We start from the raw sequence: 21,442 nt of genomic DNA, 5'->3' as shown, positions 1-21,442 counted from the left end.
ATAATACAAAATCATAGCAATTATTACCAATAAGTTTTAAAATATATAAAGATATTATAATATGAGAGCAAAATGAGGGTGATTAAAATCTCAGACCTAGTTCTTCCATTCTACCTCTATCTTCAGACTAGAATTATACTACAACTAGGAAGGGCTACCTTTTAGAGCTTTCAAAATGTATCAGAGATTAATTCCCAAGCATCATTATTCTATTCTGTGCAAGACACAAATTTAAGGGGGAAAAAAGTGAAGGAAAGAGCAGCAGCAGTGATGAAAATGAGAATGCCCTGCAGGAGCTGATAAGATTTCAGCTGGACAGCTTCTGCTGTTTCCTTCCAGCCTTTTTGGGGGTGATAATCAATACCTGTCTTCATCACTTCTGGTATTTTGCCTTACACACAATAGCATCTTTTGGGAATACATATAAATAGCTATTAGATTCAAATATAAATTCTTAACTGAATATATTTAGAAATGCCTTTTTTCCCCATGCTTAGAAGGAAGAAGACACTTGAAAAAGATTCAAAGTATAGAGCGAAGTGATAAAAAAGTGACAACGCAGCAGCTGTACAGACTTTGTGGCATAAGGAAAACAGCATCTGTAAGGGGAAAGGCTGTGTGCACACATGCTCACACACAGTTTCAGGGTTCAGTGAAGTAGTTGGTTTGGCAGCTTTGTAAGTTCAGTAAAAACATATGCAATAAGAGTGAAAGTATCTTTGCAATTCCCCTCTGTGTCAGGCTCTTCTCTAAAACTGCAGTGATGATACGAGTCACCAAAGCTAATCCTTTCAGGCTTTTCTCTTTCTGGAACTGACAGGTCTGAGGAGAGTATGCCAGTGGGGGCCCACAAAGGTGCAGGTGTGGCTGAGGGATTCATAGAGACACAGAGCCACCCCCACGCCTGGAACCAGTTTATGACTCTCTTCATCCATCCCAACTCTGCAGGTAAGAGGCTGCTCCTTTCACTCCTGACCCTTTAAGCCACATTTCATGGCTACAATACTTTTTTTTCCCTTTAACACACAAAATGTCTCAGAAATTGAGTGCAAAGTTTCTTGTTCCTTTGTTTGGTTTTAAGATAAATCATGTCTGTAAGGATTATAAGTGTAATACTTCTTTTGTTGGAAGTTCTGATAAGGGTGCTTGAAAGAAAAAACATCTTTCATTACCAAAAATCATTGCCTTCCTCAATGCAGTCAAACTAATGCCATGAAATTTCCTGCCTCAATATCAGTAATATATGCTAAAAGCAAACATGGAATTGTCTATTCAGAATTTTACTAAAATACATAAATAAATATGATTGTATCCTTAGGTACAAAATTATTTAACATCGTACCTCAGAACTGATCTTTGGAGGTATTAATGACTCTATGAAATTTTTCTCTGCCTGCTCCTAGTATGTATCATCTTCTTCCATTAAATTATCAAGAAAATTTATTATTAATCCAATAAATTGGATGATCCTCTCCTTCACACCTGAGAAAAACATTATGAAGAAAAGTGACTAAGACAGGAATCCCCATACATTGGGAGACTATGGTTTTATTAGGCTTTTTCCTTTGGTAAGGATTACTGTTCTATTTATTTGTTTACTTAACATAAATTCACAAATTAATTTAGTCACTGTTTTATCAGCCCTGTGTGTTAATGACTGGAGTTTCAATTTCTAGAATAGCTCCAGAGACCAAATCTAAACGACTGGATTAGTCAGAGCAGGAATCTGCACTCACAGGGATTTTGGATAGCTTTTATGCCGAGATGGCCCCGGCTCCATGTGAGGAGAGGCTGTGATAGTTTTGGCATCTCTGTGCTGTGACACAGGCACGGCTGAGCGGGGTGCAGACACACCCCAGGTCATGCAAAACCACCCAGAAAGGAGAATAAATCAGGAATGCCTACGTTTCAGCCCAGCTCTGTTGCTGCTCTTTGCTCTATGTTGCCTCTCTGGTGAGCAGCCCATGTTAGGAGGTGCCAGAGGAGAGACCCTGAGCATGCAGCGTCCGGGTTGGTGACAATGACAAGGGTGAGCAGCTTTCACTGGAGGCTCTCCATCACCCAGAGCCACACAGCACACTGACAGAGTTGCTGTAGTGCAACAATCCCCACTCTGCTCTTCCAAGAGAAAGATGGGTCATGCTGAACTTGGGGAACGACAAACAGAATGGAGCAAATCCTACAGTATTTGCTTACTCACGGCTTCTTACTTCTAATTCTTAATGAGTATGATTTTATTAATCATCTGTATTTGATGTTGAATGTGCCGCAGAGTAACCAAGGGACAGCAGAAGGAATGAGCACACTTGGGAGATATAGTTACTTATTAAAATAGTTTTAGACATTTATATTGTGAGGCTCTTTTCAGAAAAGGAATGAGCCTCCCCCAATGCTTACTGAAACCTAATGCAATGTGGGAGATGTGTACCAGCTACTTCTGTGATAATCATGGTTTGAATGTGCACAGTCAATTAGATAACAGAACAAAATCCTTCGTGAGAGCCTTAAGAAAACATTAGATTATACTATCAAATATACCTGGCTAGGTAATTATAGTGTTGTGCAGGAGCTTTAGAATTCAGAGACACTAAATCAACTGCTAACAACGCACACAGTTCCCTTTGCTACTGCAGGGCTCTTTGTGTGACTGAACACGGAGCAGACCTGGATTGCCCAAGGGGTGGCTGTGTCTGTGACAAGATGTGACCAAAGCTGAGTGAGAACCTTCCCTGGGACAGCAGTGTCTGGAGAAGCTGCGAGGCCAGTCTGAGGTGCATGATGGATCAGCCACACAGCCCTACTTCCATTTATTTATTTCAGCTGCTAAGCTTCTCAATCTGCATTTTCATGAGCTTTCAGCAGAATCATTGAATCCAAATGGAAATAATCTGTCTGGCTAACAAGGGCGCACCAACCAGCTAATTGTATCATCTAATGGAAATTCAAATGAACAGGAAACAGCTTTGAGCTACAGCACAATTCCAGGTGCCACAGTGAAGGCAGGAAAAACAGAGCTGAGAATCTGCTGCAGGGGTGTGTAGGCAACAGCAGCAGGAAACACACTAATCCCCCAGAATAACTCCTGGCAGGTTAGTTTCCCTGTAATATTTTGTTAATAAATAACAAAGTTGTCCATAATATTGCGGGGGGAAAAAAAGCACAGGTAGATAATGCAATGTAGTTAAATAATCTTTTTTGACAATGGTAATTAAAGAGTGATATTTCCATTTTCAACAAAGACATTCTATTAATAAATCTATTCTGCAATAATTGGGTTTTTTCTTCTCCAGAAAAATGATTTTCCGCTGTAAAAAAATTAAGCAGATTCATGGAGTCTGAAAAGGTCAAAGAGACCTGAATCTGAATGCTCCTATTTTTTATACTGTTGACCTACAGGGTTAAGATAAAAGTCAGTCACCATGATGATATTCATAGATGACTTTTTAAAGGCAACTTTGTTCATAGTTACAGAAGGATACAGTAGTTTGAATATAAACTCCAGGAGTGAAGAATGAGGACAAATGCCTCCCTGAGGAAAGTAGGCCTCATCCAAGGTCCATTGAATTAATTAGAATCAACATTATCTCTGTCTAGGGGGCTAAAGCCTCTCTTTTTTTTTATCTCTTTTTCTTTTTTTTTTTTTTTTTTTTTTTTTGACAGAGCTGCATATCACAATATGTAGACTGGCATCCAAAACCACACTTAATCATCTTTGTGAGCTAATCCATTTATGTATCCAGCACTTAAAAAGAAATTACATTCATAATGGTGTATTTTCACATTTGAACTCACTGACTTCAATTCAGCTGTTACCACTCCTAAGGCAAAATAATAAAATCTGTCTTGCAGCAATCTGAATTAGGAAGATACTTATAGATCTATTTTGCTATTAGAAGAAATATTGTCCTTTCAGCAATTTAAAGCTAACAAATTTAACCCATGCTTGAATGCAAATGCAGTGTCACTGATCCATGTGTGTGTAGCCAAATATGTGGTGATATATGGGCATAAATATTTAGCAGTTAAACATCCTTTGTTAAATTTGAGAACTGCAGCCCTTTTTCTTCAAGAACACCACCAGTAGTGGCAGGCCAGAGGAATGCAGGAACAGTAAGACTGCATTCTTCAACTCCAAATTTGAAATTATTTGCTAAGGCTTATAATGATGTCAGTTACAGGCCCCCAGAAAGTCAGGGCCTTGTTGTAGGACACGCATTTCTTCATTCAGTGACTAAGATATGTCAGTATTTCGCAGATCATCAGTTAAGCCAACAGCTCCTGCACAGAAAGGACACTGCCATTTTAGTCCTCTGTGTTGGTCGATTTTGTTCTCCTGTTTGCCTTTGTTGGATGGCTAGTCAGTACTCAGCTTGCAAAACAGGGATTCATTCCAACAAAGACTTGTAAAAATTTAGAATCTTTACCATAATCTGATTACTGAGCATCAGTTTTTTGACTGCTCTAGTCAGGAGGTAAGAAGAAACTAGATGAAGAGCAGCTGGTACCTGCAAGTCTACTGTTCTTGCTACAACAGCTTAAAACTTTATGGAAATTCCTTTAATCCCCCATATGAGAAAGTATTTAAAAGGAATACTCATTTTCAAGCAAACTCTAGAATTGAGTAAATTGCACCTTTTACTTCAAAGAAGAAAATTTGAGTTAAGACTGAAACTTTTAACTCTCTCTTTATTAACTGTAGATACATAGCTTTCTTAGTTTTAATTTTGGGAGGAAAATGAGATTGTTACAGTATTGCTGCAGTCTACTTCAAAGTTTTTATGTTTCATTTATTGATATATTTCATATGTCAAGTGTTTTGCACAATGGCAAGACTCAAAACAATTTGTTGGCTACAGCCTCCTACAGACCATGACTTCTGTGAAATTCCTGTATGGTCGTGACAGGTTATAGCATAGATACAACATCAGGGGACACAAGAAATGAAATTCTGTGCTGCCTCAGTGCTGGAGTGCCTGTCTGAAATTTTCAAAGGTAGTAACACCTCAGTAAGGGGAAGGTGACCACCAAGGCAATGCTTTGTATGAGCAGGATCTGCTGACTGGTGTCTCAGAGAAATCACATGCATCTTTCTCACAGCTTTGAAAAAGGCTGCTTACACAGCAAGCACTTTTCTTTCTGGACTCAAATATTCTCATTTAACTGTTTCTTAGAGGGAAAGGGAAAGTGAATAAGGAGCACCTTAAAGGGATTGATGACAGCGTTGAGCACATTTGTGGGACAGCTCATTAGATACCATAAAAAGGGCCCCTCACAAAGTACATTAAAGAATCCAAGGGGAGCACATTCTTGATAAGTTTTAGATCCAACTCAAAGGCACCACGCCAGCTTTATAACAATGGGGTGAAGCCAGCGTGGAACACTTCAGAAGGATTTACAGGAATAAGGTGTTCAACCATGTATCAGGGATGATCAATGAGGAACAAGAGACATACTTCTCTACTGATGTTACAGACTAGATAGACAAGACTGCACAATAATGTAAAAATAAAATCAACCTTCTAAGTCAGAAGGTTATAACTTTTGTAACAGGCACCCCTGCCATCACTGCCTCTTTTTAATGATTTTTCTTTTGATACACAATAATCTTCTGTACCATCTGAAAAATAAGTCTGGGTCTGGTTACTAGATCTAGCTCAACAAACGACCCAGTTTCTCCACTTGACATTTCCAATGACAAATCATTTTTTTTCTCTTGTCATTAGTAGTCCACAAGAGGAATTAATTTACTCTTAATAATTTTATTCCTGTCAGAATTTAGTCCTGAGAATGAGACCACATTAAGCATAATTCTTACTAGGGGATGGAAAAGTCCCTAATCTTTGTGGCTGTAGTGTTTCTACCTTTAGCACTTTCACATAGCTGACATGAGAACACTAAAAACCTGAATGACACATTGCATGCAGTGTGAAAAGATGTTAAACAATATCAAGACCAGTTCTGAAATCTAAATAGACATTTTTCGTTATGAGGTAGTTAGTCATAACTAAATTTGAGATGCTGACACTAAGTCTTGCCTAATAATTTCCATTTATTTGTTTTAGTAAAATTAGAGGCACCAGGAAAACAACACTCCTGGGGTGTTCCCCCCTCTGCAATAGGGTTTCCTGACAGAAGGCACTTCCACCTCTCAAGTCTATTCTGTCAAAAACTAATTGTTACAACTCCTATTTCTTCCAAGATATTTACATTCCCATCAGCCTTTATTTCTCTGTCAAGTACAGTAAAATGTCATACCTGGAGATAGTTCAATGGAGCTGAAGTAAAGCAGGCCTGCAAGCTCTACAAATCAATCTCCATGTATAAGTTGCTTCATGCTTTTAAGAAACCTTTTCTCCAGAATTAATTTCTCCCTAGTCTGATGGGCCTGACAATTCTGAACTATCTGCTACCTCCTCTATGTAAAAAAATCTATCAAAACCAACCAAGAATTACATGTTGTATTCTATTTAATCCTTTTCTGATTTGGTGATGCCAAAAGTAAGTGCTTTTAAGAGAACTGAAATATAAGGTTTTAGGTCTGCAGGGTGCATTAGGAACAGACAGAGCCTGGTACTGTACTGCAGCAATTGTGATTAGTATGACTAAGTTTGTTGCACCCAAAGGCAGTGGCTTACAAGGTATAAAAATACCTGATCTAGAATTTTCCTGTTACTATCACAAAACAAACAGCAGTAAGCTTCAAAGTCAGAGGCTACAGACAGGTGGAAGTTTATCCATGACTAATCCACTCACTAAAACTTTTAGTACTAGTGAGAATCACAAATGAATTTATCCCTCAAGGTTGTTGTGTCCTTCTGAACACTGCTGTTTCCATGTGTTATGGACAGAAATTTCAACAGTGACATTGCTTTAGGTTTTGTGTGCTAATCTTGAATTGACTCAAAGAAGCATACAGAGAAAAAGTACCCAACACTTCATAAAAATCAGCTTCCTCATATCGTTTCAATTGCTGACCCCAATTCTCCAGCCTCTCTTGACTATGACACATACAAACTTTATGCAGTCTACAATTTAGCTTCAATATCACTGTCCCTGGGGTTTGATTATACTTTTGATGCAAATAATGGTGGAATACAATGGGAAGGTTTCGTCCTCCCACCCCACCACTGAGCAGCTTTAAGGCAAAGGATACTTTTGATTGCAAGACCAGAGATATTTTACATTAGAGAACAGTGCAGTGATCATCATAACTTAATGGCTTAATCTGAAAATGGGCTTTTCAGAACTGATTTTATCCACCTGCAGTTAACATTACACAACAACCAACATATAGAGGGCTGATAGTCATCACAAGTGAGTTCTGGTAACAAAATTAACAGAGGGAAAAGCATGCTTTAATCTTACACAACATTGCATTGTATTAGTGCCATACACTACACTGATTAAAACTATTATAAACTCTTTTGTTGACTTTGTAAAATAGTATATTCCAAGGACTTATATGTACTTCGTACACATGTGTTTACAAATTATCTTGAAACTAAATCCATATTGTGCATTTACATGCCTCAGGATGATAACAACCTACTTAGTGCTTAAATACAGAAATGCACAGGCATAACATGGATAGGCCCACTGAACTAATTTAGATAAAATGGAATGTAAAAATAAATAATAATAGATGGTCTGTGTGAAAGTGGGAGATTACGAGTTTAACAGCCCATGCACTGTTGCTCTTGACAGAACACCAAGGAAGGACATTAATGCTAATTAATCACTGTCACAAGTGGATCATGTGTCAAGACATCCTATTTAAGGTCAGAAAGTGAAGTCAGTAATTCCATACCACAAATGTTAGAGAAGACATGAAAAATGGCATTTTTCATTGGAAGATTAGCAGGTGCTGCTCCTATTTCAGAAGTTTCTGTAAAGCATTTCCATGTATTGACTGATTTCAAACATCTGCTGCTATATGGCAATCCTTTACAGTAACAACAAATCTGTAAAATATTTTTATCATTGTACAAAGCATTTGTTTACTTATTTCTCCACCTTTTCAATTCCTTTTTGCTTAACCTTCTGATTAAACATTACTATGGTGCAAACTATGAAAGAGAAAATCAAAGTTATTTTAAAGCACAACTCAATCTTAGAGCAAAATATTAAAATGAACAGCTAGCTAGGGTCATATAAAGCACAGAATTCTCAGACTTCTAAGGTTGAAGGCTGACCAAAGATAACTTGCTGACCTAAGGCTTAACCAAACATCACAGATAGGTCATATTCATCTGAATCATCAGCCACTGGTCCATTTAAGGAGAAAAAGTTAATGGGGTTCATAGCTTGATCTGTTTGGGCAAATCATATGTTTTACATAATGTAAAATTAACTTACTCTGCTTTGACAGAATGCAATGGTAAAGGAAAAAATACTCTGAAAACCAGTGGATGTCTTTGGAAGAAACTGAAATATTTTAACATCACAGACTGGCTTGGGAGGGACCTTAGAGATCATATTAAGACCAACTCCCCTGCCATGGGCAGGGACACCTTCCACTAGACCAGGCTGATCCAGCCTGGCCTTGACCACTTCCCAGAGTGGGCCAAGTGTTATAAAATTTTAAGTATTGATAAGAGTCACACAGATGTGTGGTACAAAGCAGGATCTGAATGATACTGCAGTTCTACAGTAACTTTTTCTGTTGTTATTGTCAGAGAATTTGGTGTGGGTTTCATTAGCTTGCAAGAGGCATAGTTTCTTTTGCATTTCAGGTTGTTGGATATGAAATCACAAAGTACACTCCTTTAGGAGCTCAAAGCAGAAAACAGGCTCCTGGAACCTGTAAGGTGCTCCTGTTTCTCAGTCATAAGAAAACAGCATCATTCTGTGTTTTCATCTGTGTAATTATTCAGAACCCCCTTTTGCCCTTTCCAAATGAGTTTTTATATGACTGTAATTCAACTTTCTGGTGTTTTATGAAAAACAAATTTTGGCCTTGAAGTTCTGCAACAATATTCAACTGCATGCACCTCCCTAACTGTCTACTGGTCTATAACAGCTAAGTCAACTCCCACAACTTTCAGATCAGTCTTATCCTCCCAGTCTTTCACATTAGTTCAAGCTCTACATTTCCTCTGATTTGAAAGAAGCAAAAGCAGTACTACACATTACTCAAAAGATGAAAAGTCAAAAAGAAAAAGATAAATAAAGAGGAACATAGAAAATCTTCACATGAAAATGTAATAAATATGTAAGAGGTTAGTTGTCAGAAACAACCCTTTCCTGCATTAGGAAAACATATTCTAAGTGTTTCAGCTGAAGAATACACATGTAGACATCCCATGAGAACTTACTTCAACATTCCTACATATTCAGGATTGATATAATCAAATGTCTTCTGTATTTTTTAAATTATTCTACCAGGAAGTGTGTGAAAACTTGGCTACATCTCATTTGGTCTTGAAAGCTCTCTCATGTATAGCATACCTCCTCGGAAAATGCCTGAACTGAGTTGTAAAACTGAATAGGACCAAGCATCCATATTTTCCTTATATTTGCATACAGATGGCAGTTTTTCAAAGATAAAATTGTAAGCTGCTAGTACATTGTCAAAGTTCAAGCAATCTGTGTTTAGTGCAAACATTTCTAATAGAGTTACATTGCTGCATTGAAAATAATAAAGTAGACAATGGAGCATTTCTCATCCATTTAATAATGCTGTACTAGTATTGGGAGGAGTATTTCACAGCCTGGGCACTCTATTTTTTTTGGTTTTGTTTTGGTGGTTTCTCCATGCACATCACTGTTTCCATGGAACCACTGCTCATGGAGCACGAATACCCACAGAGAAACCACACAAAAATTTCTTTTTCAAGCAGAATGTCATTCTCCTCTCAAATTTAAAGCAGAATTAAATTATTGTGCAAATTCACAAAGCTGCTTTTCCTATGATTTTTAGCTATCAATAATACCCTAAAGCCCACAAAACACTATTTCATTTATTGTTGCAATCAAGCAATCTGTACTTGTTCTAACAGGTACAGCAGACTTTTGTGCCAAATTTCTGCAGTCTCTGTGTCATCTCCCACGTGTTCAGATTTTTTCACAAGAAAACTGTAACAAGAAATTTGTTCATAGAAGATTTGCTAAGAGAGTTTCAAATAATCAGTTTTTTTCTTATGCTGCCAGAACAGTCCCTGCATCTGCTGCATAAAGCAGAAAAAGCCTTATGGCAGTTATTGAGATCTGCACTGATCCATGCAAAAATCATTTCTCCACTCATCCTAGAAAGTATAAACCCATCTCTTCTTATTGAGATCATGATCAATGCTATAATGACGCGTGTAGGTATAGCTGGACTAGCTACAATGCGTAATCTAAAGACTTTGAAGATCATATTGACTGAAAAGTGACAAGGAAAATATGTATAATGAAAAATATTTTCAGAAACTACCTAAATTTTGCTATTCTGCATCTCACCAACAACTCAGTTCAATTTGATGTGAAGTTTGTAACTAAATTACTTTTATGCTTGAAAAGTGTCTACCGCAATGCATAGTGTTTCAGAATACAGGTCTTGAAAAACATTATCTTGTTTTTGTTGAAATGAAAAATGGCCATGAGTACAGAAGTTAAAAAGTCATTCCAGGGCTTAGAGTATTTAGTCTATTTTTTTTTTTTTTGGTCTTGTTTTTCAACTTCTGAGCACTGTGTCTCAAACAAGGTCTGAGGGAAGGACTTTCAACTCCAGCTGTAGGAATCTTTAATGATCGTCTTCTTAAATTTAGTTGTCTTTCCTGAGCTCAACAAGTCCTGTTTATCTTGCAAATTCCACAATATGGCTTTGAAGCCCTGCCTAGCATTCTTTGCAGCAGCTCAGCCAAAGTGCAAGCTCATCAATCTGCTGGTGGCTGGAGAACTTCCTCTCCAAGCACATCTGCTGCTGTGCCTGGCACTGGCTGAAAATTCCAAAAGGACTCTGGTAAAAGCAGCTTCTAGGAGACATTCCATAGAATCACAGCATCATTTAGATTGGAAAAGATCACTGTGTCCAGCTTTTAACCTAGCACTGCCAAGATGACCATTAACATCCACTCCAGGCATCTTGGGCTGCAGTGACCCACACTGGTGGAGTCTGCAGTCCTGAGGGACACGGTCCAGACCAAGAGTTGAGTCAGGAGCCTGAATTTCAGGGAAGCAAACTTCCAGCTCTTGGATGAAGAGCAGGCCTTGGGAGACTGCCTTCAGGGAGAAGCAGAAGTGAGCTGGTAGATCTTTACTGATAATTTCCATAGGGCACAAGAAATTGTGGAAGGAGGGTAAGAAACTAAAGGGCAGCAAGGAAATTCATGGGCAGTGGAAGCAGGGACAGGTAACCTGGAAAGACTAGAGGGGTGTCTTTGGTTGTGTAGGGATGTAGAGAATAAGGCCAAGGCACAGTTGGAGCCATTGGTCAGTGGCTCAGTGTCCAGATGGGGATCAGTGACAAGTGGTGACCCTCAGGGCTCTTTCTGGGGACCTGTGCTATTCAATGTCTTCATCAATGACGTAGGCAAGGGGATTGAGTGTAGCCTCAGGAAGCTGGGCAATGTCTCATTCCCCCTCCAGTCACAGCCAGGCAGAGTGGGGCCAGGTACCTCCAAGCTCATTTAGAAATTCTGAACCACCATGAGCTTAGAAAAGTGTCTCCCTTTTGCTAGTCCAGTACCAGTTGCACTGCCTGGCTCTCCTTCTGTGTGGGCATTAGACAGACAAAACTAGCTGACATTATGGTCTCATGATTAAGATGCAAGACGTCTTATGTTATGACTTTGCTTTCAGATAATGTATGGATTTTCATATAAAAATCTATTATTTATCTTTGTGGAACACTATTTCCCATCAACTGATGTTTTTCATGGAAATAGAAACTTGCTTTTAGATTACGCATTTGAAAGACCTGTTCACTGTGACAAGAGTTTGAATTGATCCTGCTGCTGATGTCAGAGAGGTTGTATGCAGCTAATAGCACAGCACAGTCAAGATATTAATTCAGGATTTTATACAGATATTTGGTTTTAAAATTAAAATTATAAATTCATATTCATGAAGTCTGATCTTTCAAATATATATAGATATATTCACGTAATCTTGTTTACAAGGAAATGTGAGAACATTTATGATGCATTTAGAAAACTAAGCAAAGGCTTAAATTATTTCAAATCAAAGGGATATGAAAAGCATATTTTAACACTGAATTGAGTATCAAATAGAAATGCTGGAAGTCAGTTAGAATTATGGCTGGACTATCCGTACATTCCTGTTTCAGAGTTACAGGATGAACATTGGTACATACACTCCCTTCCCCAAGGTAAAAATCCTGCTTTACTGTTTCTGTATAACCCTTGGCTATATTTTGACTACCATACTATTATTATAATAAATAACAGTAAAACAGAGAGGAAGTAATAAAAACAACAAAAAAAAAGTCTCCTAATAGAACCATTTATTGACTTCATTAATAGCCTAAACGCTTAAAGGTTTTATATTACCAACGGTGCAGCACTGAGACATCTACACATATTCTAATTAACAGCAATCACACACACTAATAGTATAACCTACTGCTTAAGTAAATGAACATCCTTGCCCCCTGCTGCCACGAAGGGGCTGATAGGCATGCGCTTTATTGACAAAGTAAGCTAATTTACAGAGTGATTGTCCAAGAGGGAGCTGCTGTTTATTTGTAGAGTTTTTCCCACTGAACGTGCAGGGCAAACAACATGCTTAAATTGTTAATTAAAATATCAACAGCTAAATGTAAATACTATGGTCTCTGCGAGTACACTGACACAGGTTTACTTATTTAGAAAGAAACAGTCCCAGCAATTTTCTGTTTTAAAAATATGTTGTAAATCAGAGTGCTACTGGAGAGAAAGGAAGGGACCCTTCTCTCTTTCTCCAACCATCACTGTCAGTGGTTACACACCTCAAAAAGCCCACAGACTTACAGACCCACACAGGGTTTAATACCACTTCACAGCTTGTTTGGAGATACCTTTCTGAAAAAATAATGAGCCAGGCTGCTCCTGGCAGAAGAGAAATCTGAATCTAGAAACACGATGGTATCAACTTCTGTGGAATTTTCAACACACAAACCAAAGGCCCTCTTGAGTCTGCATTATCTGAGTACTGACCTTTTTCTCCCAACCTTAATAGGACATTGAACAAGAAATATCAAAGAGTATTTTAATGGTCAAAGCATCAAAAACTTCTACTCCATTCTGCAAAGTATGGAAGGCTGTGTTTTGGGAATCATGTTTTAGGAAAGAAACTGGTTTGAAGAAGAAAAAAAATCCCACAGCCAAATATTAGAAATTTATTGATGAAATATCAAGTGAGCACACACTACTCTCACAGATATAGAATGTACTTCTCTGAAATGTTTCTGCTGAAGCTCATATTTAGTTTAAAAACTATATACTGGAATGCTGACTCAAACTTTGTGTCCTCTTTTTTCTGATAGATGTTTCCAATTAAAGACTGCCATTCACTTTCCCAGAGAGACAATGACCTGAACCAGCAAGGAACACTGAGAACAATGCCAGCTTCCTCTTCCTAGGGTTCATTTCCTCAATTGAATAATTTCATACTTCTGAAATGATTAAAAAATTAAACATCGTGTTCTGTCTTTCTGTCAACCTAAGTGTCTTGTCCTGGCACAGGTAATTTTTGCTGGTCTAAAATAATTTGAAAAAATGTTTCAGGGCAACCAAAACATATCTGTGAACAAATAAAACAAATATTGTTCCAAAAACCACTAGTTAAAACTACCCATGATTCAGGGATAAAATGTTTTTTTCTCCCATATTACATTAATGCCTATAAAGGAATAAAATTTGGTCGCTTTCATACCAATTTTTCAACAGCACTTTGTCACTTTAGAACAAGTGTTGTTTTCTCTGTGCACTTTAGTCTGTAGGAGCATGAAAGACAAATCTCACTTCATGTCGCTGCAACAAATTATGATAAGCTGAGGTGGTATTTCCAGAAAAAGGCCTTTAATATTGCTTTTGTGCCAATCCATCAGTCCAACCTTATTAGAATTTTAGAAAAGTGTAAAGCCTGTAACTCTGCAGCCCTAAATTGCAGATTACAAACCAAAGGGGGCACTGTGAGGAGGCCTTGGATGAAATTTTCTTTTTCCTAAGAAGCAGAGTATATCTGTAGAAAAGGAAAATAAGTATGCTATGTGGGGATGCATAAAATTAATAACCCCCATTTTACTGACATTTGTGTAAAATACTAGAAGATGAAAATGCTGAAAATTATTAAATAAGTATAAACCATTAAAAACAAACAAAAAAACCCCAATAAGGCAATCCTCTCAAATTTTGTATACTAGCTATTACTGCTAAAGAAAGTAATTTGCAGTCATTGTACATTATGCTTTGAAAATGCCAGTTCTGGGCTCAGGGACAGCCAAAAGAATGTCTGGAATTATTAAGAAACAAATTTGGAATGAACCCTAAAGTGTCATTACACTGCAGTGTAAAATCCATGATGGATCTATCTCAGATACTGATCCCCACCTTAAATAAGATATTTAGAATGTGTGCCACAGATTTCATGGGAGAAAAGATGAAGTGACTAAAAGTTTTCATCTTGAAATAGATGACCTAAGGGAAATATGAAACAGGTCTACAAAATCATGCACAGTAAACAGAACATAAAAAAGGTTATTCGCCATTTCTCATGAAATAGGAACTAGGAGAACGGCAGAGAAATGCTCACACAGCAAGCTTAAAATGGTAAAACATGCAATTCATATTTGAAATTGTAAAGGGAACTGCCAGGGAATGTCATGGGGGACAAAATAAAAGTGGGTTTAAAAAAGTGCTTATGTGCCTCCATGATATATTGATAGCTATCAAACTTGATGGTGTAAATTCAAATTCCAGCTCTGGAAGCTACAGATTACCAGAAACCAGGGAAGTATAACACAGAAAGCATCATTTCCTCCTCAATCTTACTTCCCCAGGCATCTGCTCCCATCCACCCACTGCTGGGAGAGTGGCTGCAGAGCACACTGAACCTCTAGTCTGAATCACTGCTGCCGTTCTTACCTTCCTATATAATTACATCTCAGCACACCCATTTAATTATTCTGTGACTGTTTGAACAGTCTAGGGCCTGCTATGTGATGCATTTGCAAATGAGCTCTGAAAGTCATCATTTAGCAGGGTGTGTTATAAACAGTTTTTTGCAAATTTTCATCTAATACTGTTACTTTTAGAGAAGGGAAAGTGTGGATTTAATAAGCAGCACTTGGCTGAAGCTGTCATGTTTTACAGCTCTGTGAATTATTTCCATTCAGATTATGTACCTCTTCATAGCACGATCTAACTTCTGGGAGAGAAAAAAAAAATAAAACCACAGCTGTATCTGGATAGGTTTGAGATTTAATGCAAGTTATTGCTCTAACTATGAAATACAGATTTGATTCAAGACCTTCAATTTGCATCTAGTAACTAGTTTGTACAGTAATAGAATACTGGTTTTATATGTAATAAATCCCATGTTGATAGGTTACATGAAGCAACTGCTGCATCTCAGACATTTTTTTTCCCCTTAGACTAGAAAGTCTTTTGGGGACATGCTCGATTTCCCAGTTCTTCAGTACTTAACAGATCAAGTGAACTCCATTTGGAAGACTTTTGCATGAGTAATGGAGAGTGACATCTGAATTACAAACAGGCCTGCATAGTAATTGAACCACTGTGCAGATAGAAGTGAAGCTCCAAGATTTGCACACTTAAGGAAAAGGAAAAGAAGTACTTTTTTTAATCACAAACTTTATTAATCACTTGTCACATGTGCAACCACTGCAGCTATTAATCACTCACATACAACTGCACTCCTGTTGGTTTGCTAGCCCAAATATAAATTATCATGTCAAAGATTAACCACTTTTCTTTCATTAATACTTTGTTTTATTTCCTTCCACTCCCCATTTTCTCTTGCAGAAAAGGCTTGAGTTTGGACAACTGAAGTCTGAATGATTAATCATAGTGACAGAAGGTTGACCACAGGGTCAACAAACAATGAATAAAAACATAAGACACGGGTTCATTCCAGGTTATACTCATGTTTCATTTCAGGAGTGAGAGAACAGCAGGCTCTTTTCCTCAGAAATTGCTGTCTAATAGTCAGAAGGCAACCTTAGCACAATGCCCGTGCTGTTACTTCCCCACCAAAAAGCCAGAGCCATTTGTTATTAGAGTTGCTGTGTAGGCCACCCAGTCTGGTGGAACAACACACTTCAGCAATTTCAGAGCACAGCTAAATGCTGACATCTCTGGGGCTTTGACTACTGCAAACAAAGGCAGCAATCAAGCCACAGAAGCTTTCCCTGAAGTGTGATATAGGATCATAAATATAGCATGATGGCTATTAAGCTCATAAGTTGTAGTCAGAAGATCTTATAATCAAAAGTCCTCAGGGTTGTACTGCTAAAAATAAAAGAACTGTGAAAGAAAACAAAATGTATGGAATTGGACGAGAAATTGAGAGTCTTATGATGACTTCTAACAATTCATAGGGATAAAAAAATGGATGTAAGTTGCATTGCAATTGTGAAATGAAGAGTTTTTTATAATATTTAAGTGAAACCCCTTTTCAATACTGTAACTACTGAGACCAATCAAAGGCAGAATAGAGTCTAGTTCTTGTAAAAAGCAAACACCGAAAATATAATGAAACTACTCCCTCAGTGCAGCTTACAAGGAAGTCTTCATTTTGATGATCATGAGAAAGTTTTTTTCTCTTGGACAGAGTCTAACAACAGTGATATCTTCAACCCAGTGGGACAATTCCTTCAAATGACTCAAAATCCCAGCAAGATTTCAAGGTCTATTTTGCAATAGTAAAGGTTCAAAGATGCTCAATCAAAACTCTCCAAGAGATGAAACTCTGTAAAAAGCTCTTTAACAGCTTATATAAAAAAGTGTGGTGACATCTCACTTGTTTTTGTTGTTTTTTTTTTTTTTTAATGCTTGCAGAAACTAAATGTGAAGAATCAACAAAAACAAAAAATCTTCAGGTAAAAGCAAAAAGAATGAGCAAAGACTCAGAAAGATGATACAGACTGTTTTGCTATGGATTTAATAGATAATCTACACTGTGATGGACAAAATAGCTCCTTGTGACTTAGGACAGCTGTAATCAGGGATCTTTTCTCCTAATGAGTATTTTCTCAAAAGACTTAACTCACTTGCATATCTAAGTTTTCAGAGCTTTCTTAAAAAAGTGAAGAAATGTTTACTCACACAGCTATTATTTTAAAAATTTAAACTGATCTTTGTAGTAAGTTTTTTTAAAATCTTAAAAATTATGTGACTGAAATCTTCAGTGTAAAATATTTTTATGGGTTTTTTATCTTTTATATTTGAGTTGGCTCAAGATTTGGATAAAAACAAATGCAAGGAGATAAACCTCTCATTTTTTTCAAAACCTTTTATAAATAAACACATTGTAAATTTGGAAATCAGCTAAAATCCTTAATGTAACACTATACTAAGGAGAATGTTGGTACAAATGTTTTTACTTTGACTTCATTTCTCTGATAACTCTATCCATGTCCAACTCTGCACTGAAGACAAAAACGACGTATTAAGTCTGTCAGTCTTTGGATGAGCCCTTCCTCCTGGGTAGCATTTTCCAGCTCTAAATCTCAGAACACATGACAAATGTCAGCATTCCTATCTCAGGACATTGAAATCCAGGAGAAGAGAGTGCCCAAATAACAAAGTTAGGAGTCAAATCAAAGAGATCTGAATGTTCATCTGTATTTTATCCAGTGCAGCCCCTTTTCCCAATGATACCAGCCACAGGCACTCTTGATCTGCAATTGGATTCACTGAACAGCATTCCCAGCAAAGGCTGATGTGCGAGGAGCCCAATGGCATTGTTTGCCCTGGGTGCAATGCTGACCATCAAAACTACCAGAATTCTCCACGTGCTTAAAGCAGTACATGGATTTCTTGGAATACATGATTTAATAAAGCTCATTCCTTTACATACCCACTGAAAACAGCAGCATTTCTTTAGGAGTTCCTAGGCATGTCAATACTCCCATAAAAAAAAAAAAAAAGAAAAAGAAAAAAAAGCAGTAATATTGACACAATTCTACCAACAGAAGTCAGCTGTAACATAAAACATTAATTTAAATATATTTGATTACATAACAATTCAACACACACAGCTATCTTACTGTGAATATTTGTGTCTCTGAACTTAATTTCAATCATCATCTTACTTTGAAGTGTTTTTCTAATCACTTCATTTTGCTTTGTTTCAGAACTCCTACAATAACCAGGAGTCTTTCCAAGAAGGCAATTTTTGCCTACCAGTTAAATGCCAGACTCAGGAAAGATCTTTGTATACAATCTGTCTGATCTACCTCGTCACCTGAGAGGATAAACAGGATTTACCTTGGTCTGTAGGCATTAACTCTGTGAGCTTTAAAATCCAACTTGTTCTCAGAGTGATTGCCTGCCCAACTACACTGCATTACACTGAGTTTCTCCAAAATGCTGAGACTCCTGGTCACCCTGACAAATAGGACTTTTTCAGGGTTCTGTAAAAAGTAGGGTTTTTTTCAGGTTTTTTTTGTGTTTGTTTGTTTGTTTGTAGTTTTATCATGGATAAAACCAAAATTATTTCCCCTACATTTATGCTCAGCAAAATTGTTATGGAAGTGTTTTGCCTTGGTAAGAAGTGGCTACTTTAATTCCAGATAAAAATGCTTTTATTGTCAAAGCTTTCCTTTTTTAGAAAGTTAAATTTATAATTTAAGGAGAAAAAAGAAAAAAAGAACTGGTAATTAAAACCTGCAAGTTTTAATCTAGAAAATGATTCATTTTGCAGAGAGTTTTGTGTTTCATTTACGTAGCACAGTATATGAAACCTAACTTTTATAGTCATGGAAATCTCAAAACTACCTTTTGGGCAAGCAGCACACTCCTTGGAAAATTTAACTCAGCTTCAATTATTTTTTTATGTAAGAAAGAATTTCTCAGGATCTTACTTTTACTATTTTTCTCAAAAAATATCTACTTTAAAATTCATTCAGTGAAATGTAAGGCTTTGATCTGCTGCATGATTGCTCTGTGTTATTATTTAGTATATTTGTAACTCATTGAGATGAACGTTTCTGTGAAAAACTGCAGTTCTTAAGCACACATCCAATGTGCTCCTGTGTCACTGTTCAGCTTTTCCCTGGTTTAAAACAGAACTGCACTGTCTTTAAGTGAATAAAGGATCATTATTACTCATTTGCTTAAACTGTTTTGCACACTAGTTGATTGGTGCATTTTACATATTTTTTGACATAAATAGACAGTTTGGAATCCCAATGAAGAAATGGTGTTCACAAGAAAATATCAGTATGGCCTCAAGAAGAAATTCTGAATACTTCTGAACAAGCTCCATATAAACATCCTAACTGTGGTGAGATGAAATACATTGGATGAAAAATACATCTTCAACCATTAAAAAGTTCTCTTGCAACTATTGGACCAAGTCATTCGTTATAATGTTCCTATATTCCATTGGTCTCTATGTGATATGGAACTTATTCTAGCAAGAAAGACGATAGATAACTCTGCCTCAAACCACTTGTGAACACTGGAGCAGTCACACAAGCTAAACAAAGAAAATTAAACCAATTTTAGTTGTCTTCGGTGAGGTTACAAGGTGAAGAGTGTGAGCTATAAAACAAAAGCTGCTCCCAGTGGGAGCTGATACCTGCACATCAAAATGTGTTCAAGCCTGTTCAAATTAAAAACTAGAAGACCTGGAGGTTTACCTAGAAACACTAAAATAATTTTCAAGCCTTTTCTTGAAAATCAAAAGTGTTCCACTGGGAGGATTGGTCTTTGGAAGACCTTCTGTCCTATATTAAGCCACAGGTGTAAGCAAAATTGAAAAGGTTGCCTCAGGAGAGGCAGAAAAGTTATATTACAATAGGATGACATTAGTAATTCAGATGATAGCAAAAAATCCTAATTTATTCAGGAAATGACATTTTATTTACCGTGGCTCTGCAATTTGAAAATTTAGAGAAGACACATCAATACAAATTTCTTGCTAAGAGAAGGTATAAGCATCTGACACGGCTGGCTGCTGCCAGCAAACCACTTTCAGTATTCACACAGGGCTCTGCAAGCAGCAACGTGTTTGAAAACAAGAGGGAAGTCCTCTATAATGAAATGCCCATTCATTTTTCATGTTACACTGTTCTGCCCATTCTTTCCTTCTCTCATATATCATGCTTTTAACAACTCAAGTTTTTTGCCACTGCTCCATTAGCTTGGTATTCTTTTTCAAACTGTTGTCAACTTGTTATTTTTCAGCATTTGACAACCTGCCTATAAACTGCTGTACCTGGAGGAATATTGCTTGCCTGATTCCTACAGAGATTACATGGTAATAATTTTGCAATATATTATGGAACCATTAGAAATTCTGTATGAAATACAATGAAAATAATAGACTTGTATTTTAATTGTTCTCCTGAATCAAGTCTGTCAGAAAACAACAAATTTTCACTGAAAAATCTGGCTACATCAAAATAAAGACATATGGTGAGATCATTTCATTGTAGAAAGATGGAAAAATGCTAAAGAATTCTCTAATACCTTAAAAAATATTGAAGGTTCTTTTTTTCAATTTTTGATTCTACCATTATTCAGCTATTTTGTTATAAAGTAACATTTTGAGAGGAGAGAATGCTCTTTCATAGAAATAAACACCTAAAGTCTTAAAAATATTTTTCCCCCAGGAGTTTGTTTTGGGTTTTTTTTTAAATTTCAATATTCTTAGATATTTTTTTCTGTCCTGTACTTATCTCTTTCCTAGCCTAGATAGACAAAAATGAAGTCTTGATTCTATGCAGTAAGAAAGAGCTGGGCACTGAGGAGGGTGAGCACCAGGCAGAGCAGAGGCCACAATGAGCAGTGCATACACCTGGCTCTGCTCATTCATACCTTTCTTCTGTTGCCCACCCCAGAACTCTGTTTTCTTTATTTTTTTTTCCCATTCTCTTAGCTGAATGGCAAAAGGAAAACAGTTTTTAAAACTCCATCAGGCCTGGATGGCTGGCAGTGCACTTCCAGGGCAGAGAAGAGGCAGCTGTACCACTGCCTGAGATTTCTGCTCCACTTCTGCTATTTTAATATCTCATATCACACTCTGGCAGGGTGACCCAGCTGGCAGATTTCAAGTGACTTACAAGGAAAAGATCATTTTTATTTTGTGTAGTTTCTTTCTGAACTACACTGATTATGAGCCTTCTGGAAAAAAGAGCTGATGGGAGTTTTTTTGCAATTTGGAAACTAACTAAAGTAATAATAAGGCTAAAAATAATCTCTCAACTTTTTTGAGAGAGTAGGAATACATGACCTAGACTGAGAAGCTGAGGGAAGAGGGCTGGTTTAGCCAG

General features: G+C 37.1%; 1 long non-coding RNA gene across 1 annotated transcript; it reads left to right on the top strand.

The window, feature by feature from the left end:
• Positions 1–830: 830 nt before the first annotated feature.
• LOC116184123 (uncharacterized) lies at positions 831–18,363 on the top strand. The gene is made up of 3 exons (XR_004148861.1): positions 831–948; positions 13,466–13,664; positions 18,299–18,363. It is a non-coding gene; the product is annotated as an uncharacterized LOC116184123 (long non-coding RNA).
• The last annotated feature ends 3,079 nt before the right edge of the window (positions 18,364–21,442 follow it).

Source organism: Lonchura striata, chromosome 15, assembly GCF_046129695.1.
Source record: "Lonchura striata isolate bLonStr1 chromosome 15, bLonStr1.mat, whole genome shotgun sequence".
NCBI lineage: Eukaryota > Metazoa > Chordata > Aves > Passeriformes > Estrildidae > Lonchura > Lonchura striata.
Note: the sequence above shows the minus strand (reverse complement) of the source record. Positions and strands in the feature narration are given on the sequence as shown.